This window comes from Belonocnema kinseyi, chromosome 6 (genome assembly GCF_010883055.1).
Source record: "Belonocnema kinseyi isolate 2016_QV_RU_SX_M_011 chromosome 6, B_treatae_v1, whole genome shotgun sequence".
Taxonomy (NCBI): domain Eukaryota; kingdom Metazoa; phylum Arthropoda; class Insecta; order Hymenoptera; family Cynipidae; genus Belonocnema; species Belonocnema kinseyi.
In genome coordinates this window covers 56597962-56616071 of record NC_046662.1, presented here as the reverse complement: position 1 = coordinate 56616071, position 18110 = coordinate 56597962, and the positions used below count along the sequence as shown (strand labels likewise).

The 18110-nt window shown below is 27.0% G+C and overlaps 1 protein-coding gene across 6 annotated transcripts in view; it reads left to right on the top strand.

Annotated features, from left to right (window-relative positions):
* Nucleotides 1-18110, top strand: part of LOC117174057 (tubulin polyglutamylase TTLL4-like) — a 754936-nt gene that overhangs the window by 182442 nt on the left and 554384 nt on the right. The window lies entirely within an intron of this gene.

The following is an 18110-nucleotide window of genomic DNA, read 5'->3' as shown; positions in this document are numbered from 1 at the left end:
AGAGGAGTTTGCGAGCCCATATGGTGTTTATGATTTTTTTTGAGGTCTTTAGGGGTTGGGGTGATTCTTTACAGTTGTGAGCAGGCATTTTTTTTGTTTAATTGAAATGTTTTATTTTTTAAGGGAAGGGTAGAATGTCTTGCTATTTTTTTTAGTTTGTTATCAGTTCTGTAATTAAAACTCATGTGTGCTTAATTGGTAATGGATGGAATTTAGATTGTTGCAGTTGAAAAGTATTTCTATTTTTTCTTTGTACAGATGTACACTGAAGAAGGAGTATTTTTCGTAAATTAAACAATAAAGTTTTTTGTGCTTCAAGGAGAAATACTCACTTTAATTAATTTTAAAATGAATCTGAGAATCCTTTCCTTTGATTTAGTAATCCGTGAACTAAATATAAAGTGAATTGAAGTAGAAAGTGGTTAAAAAATTAAATAATATTTCTTCCGCAATATTGAACTATAAGTTGGGGTGAGATCTCATTGCAATTTTTATTAAAATATTGCAATTGACTTCAGGTGTAAACTTTCTACTAAAATTTTCAGTAATCCTTTATGTGCAATTAATGACCGGAATTTTTTCTCGAATGTACTAACTAATATGCAAATTAAAAGTAGGTTCATAAATTTCTTAACATTAATTGATTCTGCCTTGGAACAGAGAATTATCCTGACTTGAAACACGACATTTTTGAACAGAATTTTAATCGTTACTTCGGGACAGACAATTTTATTTTAAAAATTATAATTTTGACAATTGGGTCAGAGGAATTCCGTAAAGAATTATAATTTTGAGTTTCACGCAGGAAATTTCGTAAAGAGTTATAATTTTACTTTGAAGAAATTTTTTATAAATGTAGTTGTGACTTGTTATAGTGCATTTTGTAAACAAATCATAATTTCGAGCTACAAAAATTTACAAAGAAAAAAATTATTTTTTCAACTCATACTTCGTAAGATTTTGAAAAATGTTTCATCCGAATTAGAATTTTTTGAATTTGAAAATTATTTTCTTTTTCAAATAAAAATCGGCCAGAATTTAAAATTTCCCTATGCCTGTTCTCAATTTTATTAATTTAAATAGGTAATTTTATTACTATTATAGAAAATATTGTAAATAAGTGAAATTCTTACTTGGAATAAGGAATTTTTTTAAATAAATGTAATTGTGACTTGGGAACAGGGAACTTATGTAAAGAATGATGATTTTCATTTTGGAACAGAGGATTTAGTATGGAATTATAATTTAGACTTTAGGACGGGGACATTTCGTAAAGAATTTTTATTTAACTTAGAATGGAACATTTTTGACGTTAAATTGGAATTTTATGAAATAATTTTGATTTTGATTTATCAGAAAGGGTTTTAAAAAAATAAAGTTTTGAATTCAGAGTTATAATTCTTTAATGAAACTTTCTGTTCCAAATCAGAATTGTAATGGTTAGGTCTTAGGACTAAGATTATTTTTTGTTCTAAATCACAATTATGATTCTTTTTTAAATTTACCAAGAAAATTCCCTTTTCAGAAGAGAAATTTTTGACATCTTTTCGATTGTTCACAAATCTCTTGACATTTTTTAAAATCGTTTAAATTCATCCTGATCTTTTGAACTGTTTTAACTTGACCGGGAAATTAACCATTGGGTAGACACTAAGACTAAACGACTAAACAACTTGATTTTTTTAACTGATAATTTTTATTCCTTTGAATTTTTTTTCAATCTTAGTGAAAATATTACAGTTCTAAGAAGTGGATAAATATTGATTTACAATTCATAAGTATTTTTGATTATCATTTGGCTCTTTTTTGTTTTTGTATTAGTTAATATTAATTCTTGCCAATCCAGAGTGAAGTTTTACAATATTTTATAAATATTTCGAAAATAAAGAAACCCAATAACGTTATGAACTTAAATTCTTTACTGTTCAATCCAAAATTCAAGTAAAAATGTATAAAAGTTTGATTGTTTTTAATTTAATTATTTTTGAAATCCACTTTTTAGCAGTATTTTCTACAATAGCATTTATCAAACCATACATTTTTTGCTTTGTTTTTTTTAAGAGAAAAATGAGTAATACACTCAAAATCTCAGATGTTCAACTATTTTACACATAAAATAAAAATTATCTTGTTCAAAGAAAGTGCAGTAGCAAAAAACTTTCGCTCGTAACTTTCCTGCAAAAGGAGCTTCTCTGTTTCTCGTAACATTGAAATATGAATCCATGCACGTCTTTTGTTTCCGCATCGTCAAGGTCTGGAAATCTTTGTGAGGTCCAGATTCCAGACACACGTCTGGAAATCGTAGGTTAGGTCGAGAAATTCGAACATTTCTTCAGGCACCCCCTGAATAGAAAGTCGTTAAGTGTGTCTTGAAACTGTTTTTTCTTCCACTTAAGGACGTCGGCTCCAACCCTATGGGGTCCAATCGTCCCTTGTCTAAAAACTTCTTCACCATTTACTAAAATGCTCGAATGGTTTTCTTCAACCAGAAATAGCTCATCCCTTGGTCAAAAATCAGCATTCGTATCCATGAAAAAATCTACGGTAAGATAGAGTGGCTACCCTCATTATTTTTCCAGTCAATCCTTTTTTTCTTCCGATCTAATCGGAAAGAATCTCCTACCTGTTTTCAGACCCCATGGGGTTTTTTTTCTTCTCATTTCAACCTGTTCCTTGAAGTGGAGTAGAGTAATAGATCGGAGGAACCTAATTGTATTAGAAATTAGACTCAGAATTCGGAAGGGAGGATCAAAACTTATTGCCTATCAGAATATCATTAAAGGGGATGATAGCTATCCTGAAAAGGGGGTTATTGGAAATTGCTGAGAGAAAGGTGGCTTGAAAAATTTTGTTTTTTAGTTGTTCTGTAATCACCATGAGATTTCAGTATGTTTTTTTGTGGCGAGCACTCTTAATGAGAATTCTCTGGAAAAGGAATTTGTATGTTAATTTAATTATTGACTTCAACAATAATTGCATTTCCGTGCAAGATCCTGTAGGGAAGTAGTTTATTATTCATTTTCAAGATATTCATTTTGAAAATTTGTAATTAGAGAGCATATCATTGTTTAAGTTTTTGGAATAATTAACATTTAAGGGTTCACAATATTTAAAATTCTTCCAATTTTAACGGTGATACTGTGATTTTTTTTACAAAATCTAAATTTTGTAGTAAAAAAAAACCTATCCAATCACTTTGAATATCTCTTGAAAATCCATGATGTCATACTTATTGATGATATAGTTATCATATTTAAAATTTCTGTACTTTTGATTTAAAATCAACGACGAGAAGCTTAAATGCAAAAATATTTTATTCAAATTTTCTAATTTTTTTCATGTTTCCAATTTCAAAATAACGATAATTTCACTAACAAATGATTCAAAATTGCAAAACTTACTGCAAAATTTAATGTTGAAAGTCTTCATAGTCAGTTTTAAATTTAATAATTTCAGATTGTTAAATGTACAACTTTTTAAAAAAGGATTTATAATTAAACAATTTTGAATTCAATGCCTATAGAATAAATCAAAGAGAATAAAAAATTAAGACAATAATTTCTTAAATTTAAATCCTGAAAATGAGAAAATTTTAGAACTAGACTAGGAATTGAAAGTGAATTCTTTTTTATTTGTAAATGTTTCAAAATATGGAAAATTCTAAATTAAAAGAAAAAAAACAATTACTAGTTGAAAGGCTTAAAATTGTACAATTTCACAAATTGAAATCAAGCACTGCAATTTTGTTATGCGTTATTTTTTAAAAAATTTTAATCTAATATCTAAAAAATATCCTTTTTTAGGGGTTTTCTACAAAATAGTGAAATATTCAACGAAATAATTTAATTTTCCGTTAAAAATTATTTGTTTAAAAAATAATAGTTGATATTTCAACAAAAAGTATGTTAATTTGGAGTGAATAACAGATATGTGTAACCAACAAAGAGGAATTTTGAACAAAATAAATTATTTTTCAGCCATATAGATCAAATTTCTTTAAAACTGTTGAATTTTTGGGCCGGAGATACGAATTTGCTATGCAATACAGTTGAATTTTAAACCAAAAAAGATTAAATTTCTACAGAAAGATATAAATTTTTTATCCAAAAAGATGACCAAAAAAATTTTATAGCCAAGATAGAAAGAAAATTGCAATTAGATTATTCGATTATCAAGCAAAAATAATTAATTTTCAACGAAACAGTTGAATTTGCACGAAAAAGTATGACTTATTCATAAAATTGTGGAATTTTTTACAAAGTAGATTCTATTTTGAACCAATTAATAAGGTTTTTAAATAAAAAAGACGATTTCTTAACGAAAAATGTAATGTAGACTTTTCAATCAGAAAGATAAATAAAGAGGAATGTCAATAACTTATAGATTAAAGAATAACATTTTAAATAAACATTAATGTTAATTTTTATTACTTGAAAAATTGATTGCACTATTTTCACATTATTATTTAAAATTTGTAACACTATTTATGCGAGATTGACAAAATTTATTTTTAAATTCATGGAAATTTTCACTATTTGAATTTGATATTGTTCAGTATTAAGTACTTTTAATTTAACATTTTGTCAATCTTCTTTGAAAGATTAAAAACTAATATTTTTTGTTCTGAAATTGAATGTGAGAGTTTTCACTCAAGAACATATGTATCTTGAATTAAAGAAATAGTTTTTTTAACATAATTTTTTTTAATTTAACAAAAACAACTTAAAAATGAAGAAAATCTTTTTAAATTAGTTAATTTTTCATTAGATACTTTTAAATTTGAACCCTATATTTACAAATTTGTGACACTGTTTACACTTTTTTTTATCTCTCAAGTGATTCAGAGGCTTGACAGATTTTTTTTCTATTTCAAAAAATCTAATTTTCCAAGCTGGTCAAAATTTAATATCTGAATAAACAATATTATAAATTTAGTGATAGTATAAATAGAAAGAACATAATTTCGAGTTTGACACAAAATTTAAATAAATAGCTGAATAAGATGAGTTTTAGACTAAACAAACAGAATCATTTCGGAGTACAATTTTTGACATCATCATCAATGTCAAATGTGTGACATTCCTTTAAAAAAAAGTATCCATTTTTCCATTTTTGTCATAGTCATTTTTATAAAAAAAACACTAATTAGATGTCTGAAAAACAAAAAAATTAGACTTCTATTGCTATAAAACTACATTTTAAAGCTATGGATTTGGTCGTAGTATTGAAAGGACAAACAGAGAATGACAAGTCAAAACTACATAAAGACCGATATGTAGTTCAAATTAAGAATTTAAGAATAATTTCTTTGTAGATAAAAAAGTGAATTATTTTGAAATACTTTGATAAATTTTATTAATGTTTAAATTTTTCCAGATGTAAATCAACAGAAATATTAGAAATTTATTTGTAAAAATAGATTCATTAATGCGACGTTGATATGTGTTTTTTTCTCTAGCTAAAATTTGTATGTTTTTAAAATCAACATAAAAAATTGATCAAAATGACATGAATGTTGTGATAAATCAGTGTTTGAATTCCCAATTTCAAATTTTTTTGTGTTCGGCAATTCTGTTTCTTATTCTCCGGCCATGTTCACCTATATATACTTTATTGCACCTTTACATTTAATTTGATAAATAACACCAGAGAAGCTTTCAATGGAATCCACGTCTTTCGTTTTCAATAAATAATTATCTAAAGTGATTTTAGCTACTGAAAAAAACACATACGGACGTCGCATTATTGGATCTATTTTGATAAATAAATTTCATAATATTTCTGTTAATTTACATTGCGAAATTTTAAATATTAATTCATTAATTCATTACATATCGGTCTTCATGTATTTTTGACTTGTTATTCTCTTCCTGTCCTTCCAATACTACGAGCAAATTTATAACTTTAAAATTATTTTACTTCGTGTGTGGATCGTAAGACAGAATAAATCTTCAATGCGTTATATTGACAATCATCGGTCGAAGAAGTGTTTGTTTTGCAATTTTTTTTCTATATCATTGTGTAATGGTTGATATTTGCGTGAAAGATTCGAAAAGACGACTTTGAACAACCTGGCAAATATTTTTCGTTAAGTTAATATTTATTTTACGATTCAACGAGTAAATAATTGAGATATATTGAGTTCAGAGAAGGGATCAAGAATTTCGACTACTCGAAAAGAGCCATCAGCTTGCGTTGAATAAGGCTGGAGAATTTTGTGTACATAGAAAATTCCAAATTGAGAAAACGCTTTCGACCATGAATCCTACAACTTTAAGGCTTTAAGCTAAATTGTAAACCTAAACCAAAAGTAAATGCACTCAGAATATTTGGGTAGTGGTAGTCCAGCATCCACCTGAGCAGGAGAAACCTGCTGGGGTCGAAAGAGGGACTGTTGTTAGGGTCCTGATTGGGGTGGGCCCTTGGAGCTCTAACAGTCTAACTGGGGTGTTTCATGATCCCTCTTTCTTTTTCTCTTTCTGCTTTTACTTCCCCTCTCGCAAACTGGTAAATGACGCCCGTTTCGTGGGCCCTAAACGGACAGGTACATTCAAGCTATTTGTTTTCACTTGCTGCAAGGTCTCAGCAGGTGAAGTTTAGTACGTGCCTAAACAACAACCTGTAGGAACCGCTCGTGCCGTTGAATAATTTCCTCGATTGTAAACTCTCCTGACTTTGTGACATTTTCATCTTTCGGGAGAGGGAAATCGTGAGATTTGGAAGGTACACTTGAAGGTTTTTGTGCCTACCTTGGATAATACTTGATTGGCTATTTGACTCGTCCTTTTATTCTTCGTCTTCCATCTACCTTTCAGAGGGAAATATTGTTCATGCTGGATAAGATTTTACGTGATTTTACATTTTTATTTGAGATTTTCTCTTCCAAAATAGGAAAGTTCAGGCCTCGGATTCATACTACTAGACTATTGACTCAGTTTGACACTTTTTTTGAGCGATTACACTATTTTGCTACTCTATTTTGAAAAAAGTGACACTAAATACACTGTTTCTCACAATTTTTTGCTAAAGTCACTATTTCTTTACTTTTCCTTAAAAACTATTGTTTGAACTACTTCGCTGATTGCAGGGAGGTGGCTTGACCGGGAAACTGGGAACTTACTTCTGATCGCAGTAAAATTCAAAATATTTGAATAATTTTGGTCGATTTAGAGAAGTGATTTCTACTTTATTTACAAATGCTGGACATATGAGTAAACATAATTATAATTTTTATTTTAAGACTTTATTTATAATTTCACTTGGCATCGGGAATTTTGAACATGTAACGAGAATTTTTAAAAAGAATTAAAACAGGGATTTAGAAGAAAGGAGTTTAAAAAATCCTTGCTACATGTCAAAATTCGTCACAATTAAAAAGTTTCTTCTTCTAGATTTCAGAAAAAAAGTACTTGCAAGTATTTTTGAGTGTAAAAGTATTATTTCCAAGAGAAAATATTTCTGAATTATAATATAATGCTTTTAAACCTTTTGTGTTGGGAATTTACATTTTTTTCTTGAAAATTAAACTACTGGCTATTAAAAGATAAATTCTGTTATTTAAAACAATTTTTTTGTTGCTGGAAGATTCATAATTTCAATTGAAAATTCATCTCTTTTTAAAAATGTAACTACTTTGTTCAAAATCAATTTTGTCAACTAAAAATTTAAATTGTCCAGTATAAAAATTAACTATTTTCTGAAAACCTGATTTTGTTGTTAAGAATTAGATTTTGGACATGAAATTCTGCTATTTCATTATAATTCGAATTTTTATATTTTTTTATTTAAAAATTAAATTTTTGTTTTAATTCTTCTATTTTGTGAAAAATTCTTATTTTTGCAGAAAATTCATAATAATGATGGAAATTTTTTTGTAGATATAAATTTCTACAATTCCACTTAAAGATTCTTCATTTTAGTTGAAAATTGATCAGTTTGGTTGAAAGTTGATATTGTTCAACTGAAAATGTAACCGTCGCATTTTTCGTAGAAAATGGACTCTTTTTAATTCAAAATTTAACACTTTGGATGTAAATTTGTCGTTTTAAATTGAAAATTTATTTATTTCGTTAAAAATTTACGTATTTTGTTAAAAATAAACTTTTGTAGCAACTGATTTTTTTCCTTAGATAGTTCAGCTCCTGTTTAATATCATTTAAGGTAAAAATTCATGTTTTAAGTTAGAAATAATTTTACTTGGTTGAAAAATCAACTCTTTTGTTGAAAATTATTTTTCTGATTGATGATTCATCATTTGAAATAAAAATTCATATATTTGGTTGGAAAATAAGCTATTTGATTGAAAATTTGTTTTTTCTTTGAATGAAAAGGAAGTTTTTTAACGAACATTTAACTATTTTGTTCAAAATTTATTCCTTTTTTGGTTGAAACTAACTTTTTTCTTATGCTGAAAATGAAAATACTATTCCACTTAAAAATTTTATATTTTTAGTTAAAAGATCATTTTTTGGGATAAACATTTTTTTTTTAATATAAATTTACTTAATCAATTTTCGGTTGAAAAATGATATTTCTTAGTTAAATTTTTTTTTGTGAACATTGATTTTCGTAACTTAAATCTTCAATATTTAATTTTCGCTTAAAAATTTATATTATTCATTAATTTTTTTTATCGTTTAACTATTTCAGTTGAAGATTCATTGTTTTAGTTGATAATTCTTTTTTTTTAACTCAACTATTGCAGTTGTGGATTAATCATTTTAGTTGAAAATTCATCAGTTAAGATGAAAATTAATTTTTTTACTGAAAATGTAATTATTCCATTTTCTGTTGAAAATTGATTTCTTTTTCCTAGTTCAAAATTCAACCATTCGGTTGATATTTTATCTCCTTTGATTGAAAATTCAACTATTTTGTTAAAATTCGTGATTTTGTGAAAAATGGTACTTTTTGGCAAAAAATTAATCTTTTGTTTGAAAATTAATCTTTTTGGTAAAAATTCAAGTATTTTAATTAAATATTTATCATTTTAATTGAATATTCATCTGCTTGGCTTAAAACTCTACTATTCTAGCTGAAGATTGATCATTTTCTTTTAAAATTAATTTATTTTGCAACTTTTCGCAAAATAAATGAACCGGGAACTCCCAAAAATTGTCCACAAAAGTTGAATTTTCTACCAAATTGTTGAATTCTGAAACCAAAGGGACGAATTATGTACAAAACGGTTGAATTTTCAACCAGAAAATAGTCGTTTTTACCAGACTATTTTATATTTGATATTTAAGCCAAAAAAAAGATTTTAATTTTAAATAAAAATGTGTTAATATAAGAAAAAAAAGATGGATACATAATAAATTGGACACGTTTTAATTAAACCTTTGAAATTGAATAATTTATTAATATTCAATCAAATTCTTCTAAATTTTAAAATTTCATTGTAAATTGGTAGCAAAATTTTTTGATCCCTAATTAAAAAGCCTTGTAATCCTCAAACATTTGCCAATTTAAATATTAAAAATCGAAAAATTTAGTATCAAAGCTTTGGAAATTTTAAATTGAACAATTTTAATTCGAAGCAGTAAAAATTGGTTTAAATGTTAAATTTCCTTCATTTAAAATTACAATTAACCTACAACTCAAATCATTAATAATTTCAAATCTAAACAAAATGTTATTCAAACTTAAATAATTTTAGATTATATTTTTACAGATAAGATGATTTAACTTTTGCTGTACTCAAATTTCTTGTATTTAACTGTGCATTGACTATTTTTGAAAGTTTTAAATTTGAATTTTTCGAAGTTGAAGGCTCTTAAATTTGTTTTGATTTAATTTTACAATCCTATCAAATTTTGAATTGTTCTGCATCGAACTCACGAATTTATAAATTATTTTTTAGTAATTCCCATTATAAATTTTTTATTTTTGATAGGTTGAATTTAGAAAATGTGAGTGATCAATGAAAAATAGGAAATGACCGGTAATTATTTTTTGAGTTTTGTGTACTTAGTCATCCGTAGTAGGTTAATTAAGCTTTTATTTTAATTCATTTTAATTTGTTTTGTATAATTTTCCTATGATGACTGGAGTATTAAACCCTCGTAATTTTTCTTATCATGAAAATCTTTTTTATCCCACGACATAAAGAGTTACTTGCATGAAACACTGGAAGTGAACCATCTTGTCTGGTCATTCTTCCGAATAGATTCAAGTAACCGGTTCCTAATGTTGCCATCGAATCATAATTAATTGGGTCTTGCTTTGGCTCTACATTCGATCGGATAATTTTTTCTGCACCAAAAACAAGTGCTGAAGACTGCTTTTAATTCGTTACTTTATGGATGCTCCTCTCATAAAAAAAACTTGCAAAATTGATTATTGTGTAATAGTCCTATATGCGATAAATTGGCATCCTGCTCTAACTAAAAAGAGCCGCAAGATCAGAATACTTTTTGCAAAATTAGCATTTACATTTATAAAAAAATCCATTTCTCTACTCTAAATTTGACAGCTAAAAATCGCCTTCATTTTTCGCTTCTTTTTTTTTGTTTCGCAACACAAGAAGTCTAACTCACTGCTCTAAATTATTCGTCCATTCCTTTAACATCCTCTTTCCAATTCCTGTCTTTTTGCGAGCCTCCTTCACTCCTGACTCTGACTTTCTCGGGAGCTCGGGCGTTTCATTAGCATATAAATAATATTCGCACAAGAGTAACAGGAGTGTGTAGTGCGTGTAGTTCGTTCTCTTTTTTACCTAATCCCCCTTTTCCCCCTTCCCCCATAAATATTATAAAACACCTTAAACACCCAAAATCGAGAATTTGGACCAAATTTTCTCCTTTTCCTTATTTTCCCCTTTTTTACTAGGATTCGATTCATTTTTTAAGAACCATAAACAGAAATTCAAGACATTAGGAAATATTTCGTGAACGACTTATAAAAATGCTCTAAAGTAGAAGAAATAAGTAGATTTATGATGAAAATAGGGGAATTAATTCTTTTCAATAAAATTAATTTAGGTACTGATTTTAAATTGAAATTCAAACACTTAAAATCCCTAATATTTGTAATTAAAAAATTGTATTTTTAATAAAACAGATTCATTTGTAATCCGATAGTTAATTTTTCATTCAAGAGAGATGAATTCTTACGGAAAAATATAATGGTTAATATTTCAAACAAATAAATTTGAATTTTGAACAAAACGCAATTGAACTGATTCAAAACGACGATGTTTTAACAAAATAGTTAATTTTTCCATCATTTTCTTTAATTTTCAAGGACAGAAAAATGAATTTTCTACAAAACATTTGAATTTCCAACGAAATGGTTCATTATCAACCAAATATTTGGATTTATTACCAAAAAAATTGAATTTTCTACTCAAAAAGATGATTTTTCAATAAAATAGTTACATTTTAAAGCTCAGAGATGAATTAAAAATGAAATTAAGAATTTTCCACCAATAACATGATTTTTTAAATATTTATTTGAATGTTTAACCAAAAAATATAAATTTTACACAAAAAATGTAATTTTTGACATTTCAACCAAAAAAATATTTTAGTTTTAAATCATGAAAAATTGAATTCATCCAAACATGATGAATTTTCATTAAAATAGTCGTTTTTTTAGTAAGAAAGAATAATAAATGTTTGCTAAATTGTTTGATTTTTGAACTAACAAGAAGAAGTTTCAACAAGAATTTATGTTTCAATTAAGAAAGATTGTTTGGTCAATAAAGAAAAATATTTCCATTAAAAATGCTTAATTTTCAACCAAAAAAGAGGATTTTTCCACAACAAAGTTCATTTTTAACCAAATAATTGATTTTTCAGTCAAGAAAAAAAAGGAACCAAATTTTTGACTTTTAAAGTCAAAACAACAAGTTTTTTACAAAACCATTAATATGAATATTCAACAAAAAAGTTAATTATCAAAAAAATAGTTGATTTTTGTACCAAATTGTGAAATGTTTAAGTTAAAATAAATTTTTATAACCAAATGACGAATTTGGTACGAAATATTTCAATTTTCAACCCCAAAACATGAATTTTTATAAAAAAATTAGTTTCTAATCATAAAAAAAATTCTCAACAAAATAGTTCGATTTTTAACTTAAGACATGAATCTTTACGAAGAAAGATTTTTCAGTCAAGAAGAAAACCAATTTTTGCAAAATAGCCAAAAAGACGAATTTTCTACAAAATAGTTCAATTTGTAACCAGAAAATGTGAATGTTCAACTATAAAAATTTATTATACAAAAAAATCTTATTTTCAACTAAATATTTAAATTTTTTGCCAGAGAGATGAATTTTCAGACAAGAAAGAATTTTTAAAACAAAAAGACGAATTTTCTACAAAACAGTTAAATTTTCAACTAGAAACTATGAATTTTCAACGGAAAAGTTAATTTCTAAGCAAATATTTAATTTTGAACTAAGCACTTGAATTTTTATACCAACTAGTTGCATTTTCTACCAAATTCTTGAATTGAAAAAAGACAAATTTTCTAAAAAAGGGTTTAATTTTCAACACAAAACTATGACCTTTCTACGGTAAAATTAAGTTTTAACCAAATATTTAATTTTGAACTAATAATTTTAATTGTCAACCAAGTAGTTGCATTTTCTACCAATTGTTGCATTTTATAAAAAATTTCTGAATGTGTCAACAAAAAGAGGATTTTTCTAAAAAAAAAAAAAAAAAAACAGTTTAATTTTCAACCAAAAAATAAGAGTATTCAACGAAAAAGTTAATTTTTAATCAAATATTTAATTTTGAACTAAGCATTTTAATTTTCAATCAAGGAGTTACATTTTCTATCGAATTGTTGTATCTTCTAAAAAAAGTTGAATTTTTAAACGAAACAAAATTAATTCTCTAACAAAAAAAATTTAATTTTCAATTCGCAAATATGAATTTTCAACGCGAAAGTTAATTTTTAACCAAATATTATTTTTTAACTATGTGTTGCAAATTTTAACCAAGTAGTTGCATTTCCTACAAATTATTAGATTTTCTAAAAAAAAAGCTTACTTTCCAAACGAAATATATACATTTTTAACATAAAATTTAATTTCAAACCGAATAGTTGAATTTTCTACCAAAATAATTGAATTTTGAAACCAAAATAACATTTTTTAATCAAATAATAAAATTGGTAATAAAAAAGATGAATTCTCAATAAAAAATAAAATAGATTACTTTTCATCCAAGAAAACTAAAATTTTGGACAAAAAACAATTGGATTTTCTTATTAGTTTCTAGTTATTTAGTTTGTTTATGAAACAAAATTTTGGAAGTCAAAAATAATGTGCTAAAGAGTAACATATGCTAGGACCCTCTAATAAACTGTAATTAATTTGTACTTGATTACTGTATGACTTTGCATTGCCTGTCAGAAAAACGTGATTAAAAAATTGTTATTTTCATAATTTTTCTTATTTCGTTAATAATAATTTCACTTAATTAGATTTAAACATCATAGAAAAATACTTTGAACAACTCATTGTTCTATAAAAAAACATATTTCAATTAAATTTTTTAAAGCAGGCTTAAAAAGATTTGACCACAAAAATAAATAGAAAACTGGGTAAAAGGCTATTTCGTGCAATCCTTACGAGATACCCATATAATATAAAAAGTTTTTAATAATGAATAAAATTCCCTTTGATCCCCTTTTCTCGGAAAAAATCTTTTTAACCTAAATTGAACTACTACACCATTCTTATCCCTGCAACATACATTATATAAGTAAGAAAGAAGTACCAAAAAAATGAAGAAAAAAAAATTAACAAGAAAGAAAGCAAAAGGGAATCTGAATTGTGAAGCTATGTTTAAAACAGTAGTGGGGACCCCCGGGGCTAAAACGTACAGGTCCGTACAAGAAGTCCCCCCTGACGTCATCGGCAGGTGCAAGCACAACTATCGCCCTCTCTGTCTCTCTCTCTCTCCCGTTCTTCTCTTCTCTCTGGATCACCTTCGAGTCTTTTTTTAATTTTTTTCTCTTGTTTCCCTCTTTTCTTTCTCCACCCTCTCTTCTCGCGCACACATGTAATCATACCGATTTCAAGATCCCAGATACCCCGACACCAAGGCCAGATTCAGTTACGCTCGGTTAAGGATTCCTTGAAGTGTTCCAGAACCAGTGCCGGTTTTTCAGGCAAAAGTTGCCAAATGCCTAGGGGTGCCCCAGTGTGGTGCGAAATAAAAAATTATGTTTAAAATAAATTACAAAAGTAATTTCTTTACCGATTTTGGATATGTCTTTTTGAAAAATTATTTAATCGATTTTAAAGAGAAGGGAGAAAGATTGAGGGCCCAGATTCTATAATCGCCGATACAATTTTTTCGCTTAACGGTTTTTGACTCATGGAAACTTTCCAAACTAGTTTTGAATTTTAATCTTAAAATACATACTCTTACAAGAAATTTAATTGCGCATTTTTTTTTTCTGGACAAAAAATTCGTAGCTTTGGCTTTCAACCAATTCTTAGAATGTTTTGATGAAGTTTACAGAAAAAATTCTTTAGAGTATTCTACGAATTTTAATTAATCTTAATAGTATATTAATTTCTCTCGTATTTCAGGGAAAAAATTAACTTCAACTACTCATTTTCCACCAAAAAAGATGAATAGATATTTCATGTAGAAAAGATTTTAATTTTAAATAAAAAACATTTTGTCTTATCCAAAAAGACGAATCACCAACAAAATGATTTAATTATTAACCAAAAAATAATAATTTTCAACCGGCTGTATTTTTAGCCAAAAAGGAATAATTTTTTTACCAAAACAGATGAATTTTCTACAAAATACTTAAATTTTTTAGCCCGAATTTATGCATTTTCAACAAAAATTTAATTTTTAACCAAATTGTTGAATCGTCAACAAAATGGATGAATTTTTGATAAAAAAAAAATATTGTGCTTTTATATCAAAAACTGTTTAATCCACAACGAAACAAATGTTCAACAAAATAGTTGAATCCTTAATGAAAAAAGGTTAATTTTTAACAAAATAGATTAGTTTTCAACAAAACAATTACATTTGCAACTAAAGAGTTAAACTCTGAATGAAAAATTAAAAATTTATGTTGAACTAAAAAAGATTTCACTTTCAATTTCAATCATCAACCAACACAGGTTAATTAAAAGTTGCATTTTTAACCAAAAAGAAAGATTACGCTTCCCCCAAGAGAGATACATTTTAAAATATATTTTGTAATTGATCTAAATTATTCGTGAAATTTACAAAAATCTTTCAAAGTTAAAAAATTGCCTGAAAATCCTGCACATTTTTGTTGAAACAAGTCTCTTAGGAATCTCGAGATAATTCCAAATAATGTTTTATTTTGAAAATTTGAATTCAAATGATTTTCAAAAATATCAAAAAATCTGCAAGGCGATTTTTAACAATTTTAAACGATTTAAAAAAAATTTCGATTATTTAAAAAGATATTAAGAAGTTTAAACAAAATTCTAAGAATAATTTAAAATTTCCCAAAACTGCACACAAAATGTAGATTTTTTACGATTTTGAAATAAGACTTTGAACAATTTTTTATTTAATTTGTTGAATTTTAAACAAATTTGATGGAAAATTTGAACAATTTAAAAAAATATTACAAGGCTTAGAAGTTTTGAAAAGTATTGAATTAAAATGTAGATTTTTAAAGATTTCGAAGCTTGCTAAGAATTTTTAAAGGTTAAACGATTTTTAAACGATTATTCATTTTTTAAATAAATCAATCTGTAATGTTTTAAAATCCGCAAGATCATTTTTTCACATTTTTGGAAATATTTTGAAATTGTAAAAATCTCTTTCAATATTCTCTTAAAAGTAATTTTGCAAAATAAAAATTCATCACAAATTTTTTCAGAAATCTTAATAAAGTTTATTGTTATGTCTTGATACCTTTCAAAGTCCTTGAAAACTTTTAAATTCTTATTTTAAAATCTTCAAAAATCTACATTTTGTCTGCAGTTTTTTGAAATTTTAAATTATTCTTAGAATTTTTTAAAACCTTGTAATATCTTTTAAAATGATCGAAATTTTTCCTAAAGTTTTTTGAAAAAACGTTTAAAATTGTTAAAAATCGCCTTAATTCTAGCAGATTTTTTGATATTTTTAAAAATCATTTGAAATCACATTTCCAAATATTAAAAAATCATTTGCAATAAAAATTTGTTCTTTCGTCATTAATGCTTTGAAACATTTAGAAATAAATGTAATCTTGAAATTAAATAATTCATTAAGAAATTTCGATTTTAAAAAATTGATGGAGATGAAAATTTTAAATAATTTTTAATAGACAAGTAAACTAATAATAGCCACTAATCGTTATATTCACGCAATATCGAAAGAAATCTGTTTTTTGATACAAATGTACGCGAGTTCTGTGACTACAACTGTTTAAGAATAATTTTTCAATTGAAGGGAAATTAGGAGAGAAAAATATTTCATTTTTCCTTCAAACGTCCGTACAGATCATTAGTTCATATAATATTGACTCATAAAATAAAAAAGTAATATCAAATAAAAAATTTCATTACTTAACATGTTTACTAATATAATTTGAGGGGATTTTATAGATTATAGAAAGTATATAAAAAGTTTCGAAGAAGGGGGGGGGCAAATAAAAATGTAATGTCTGGGGGCGAATTTTTCCTTAAACCGATACTGTCTCCGACTCTACAACGCAACGTCGAGCACCGCAACTAATCGTACATGCGATATCTTTGAGATTAGAGAAATCCGGAGAGCACTTGGTGTTGCGTTTCTGCCCGAGGAACTGTCCTATCGCTTCCATCAAGCATACTTTTGTATTTTGAATAGATTAGGTCGATTAGGACAACTATCTCGTTTGCTTTTTTGTAATTCTAATAGAATTCCAATTTTTCGAATAATTCCTAGTACACAATGATACTCTAGTGACCTTGTTGACTTTTCAAAAGTCTAGTATTTATTTTCGTTTTTCAGAGGTTTAAACAACGTTTTTCAAAAAGTAATGGAAGATGATCGGATTTGACCTGAATTGATCTGTACGATTAGCTTTGGAAAAAACAGGAAATGTTTTTTTCAGCCTTAGAGAAGAATTTGCAATTCTAAAAAGTGGTTGAATACACTTTTAAAAAAGCGGAGTTAGAGTAACTCCGCTATTCAGGTGTATGATTTGATGACGTATGTATGTATGTATGTATATATGTATGTATATAAATCATGAGTGTGCGAGCAAAAGATGAGCGTTCGAGACAGAGATGAGTGCACGAGCGAAATATGAGTGTTGTAAGCCAAAGATGAGTGTGCGAACCAAAAATGAGCGTGCGAGCTAAATATGAGCGTGCGAGCGAAAAATGAGTGTACAAGCCAAAGATGAGCGCGCGAGCGAAAGATGAGTGTGCGAGCTAAAGATGAGTGTGCAAGCCCAAGATGAGTATGCGAACCAAAAATGAGTGTGCGAGCCAAAGGTGAGTGCGCCAACAAAAAATGAGTGTGCGAACAAAAAATGAGTTTGCGAACAAAAAATGAGTATGCAAGCTAAATATGAGTGTGTGAGCCCAAGATGAGTATGCGAACCAAAAATGAGTGCCCGAGCCAAAGTTGAGTGTGCGAGCCGGAGATGAGTGCACGAGTCAAAAATTAGCATGCGAGCCAAAGATGAGTGTGCGAACTAAACATGAGTGTGCGAACTAAAAATGAGTGTGCGAACCAAAAATGAGTGTATGAGCCAAAGTTGACCTTTTGAAAGAACTCAGAATGAAACTCTTTTTACTCTCAACGGATTAATTTTTACTCTAGATAAAAAAAATCAACTCCGATCTCCGGATTCTGTAAAAGTCCCACCTTAAATTTTTAACAGTGTGTTGATGTGCAAATAATAATTTTTTATTAACTATTGACTCTTTTGTGTTATTTTATTGGCTAATTTTAATGTCTGCAAATGTTAACAATATTTCATTATTTAAGAAAAAATCATAATAAAAAATATACAAGACTTTAATTTTTTTAATTAAATGACTTGTAAGGAGGCAAAGACTTATCGCTTGCTTTTTTGTAATTCCAATCGAATTCCAGTTTTTCGAACAATTTTTGATACACAATGCTACTCGAGTGACCCTGTTGACTTTTCAAAACTCTCAT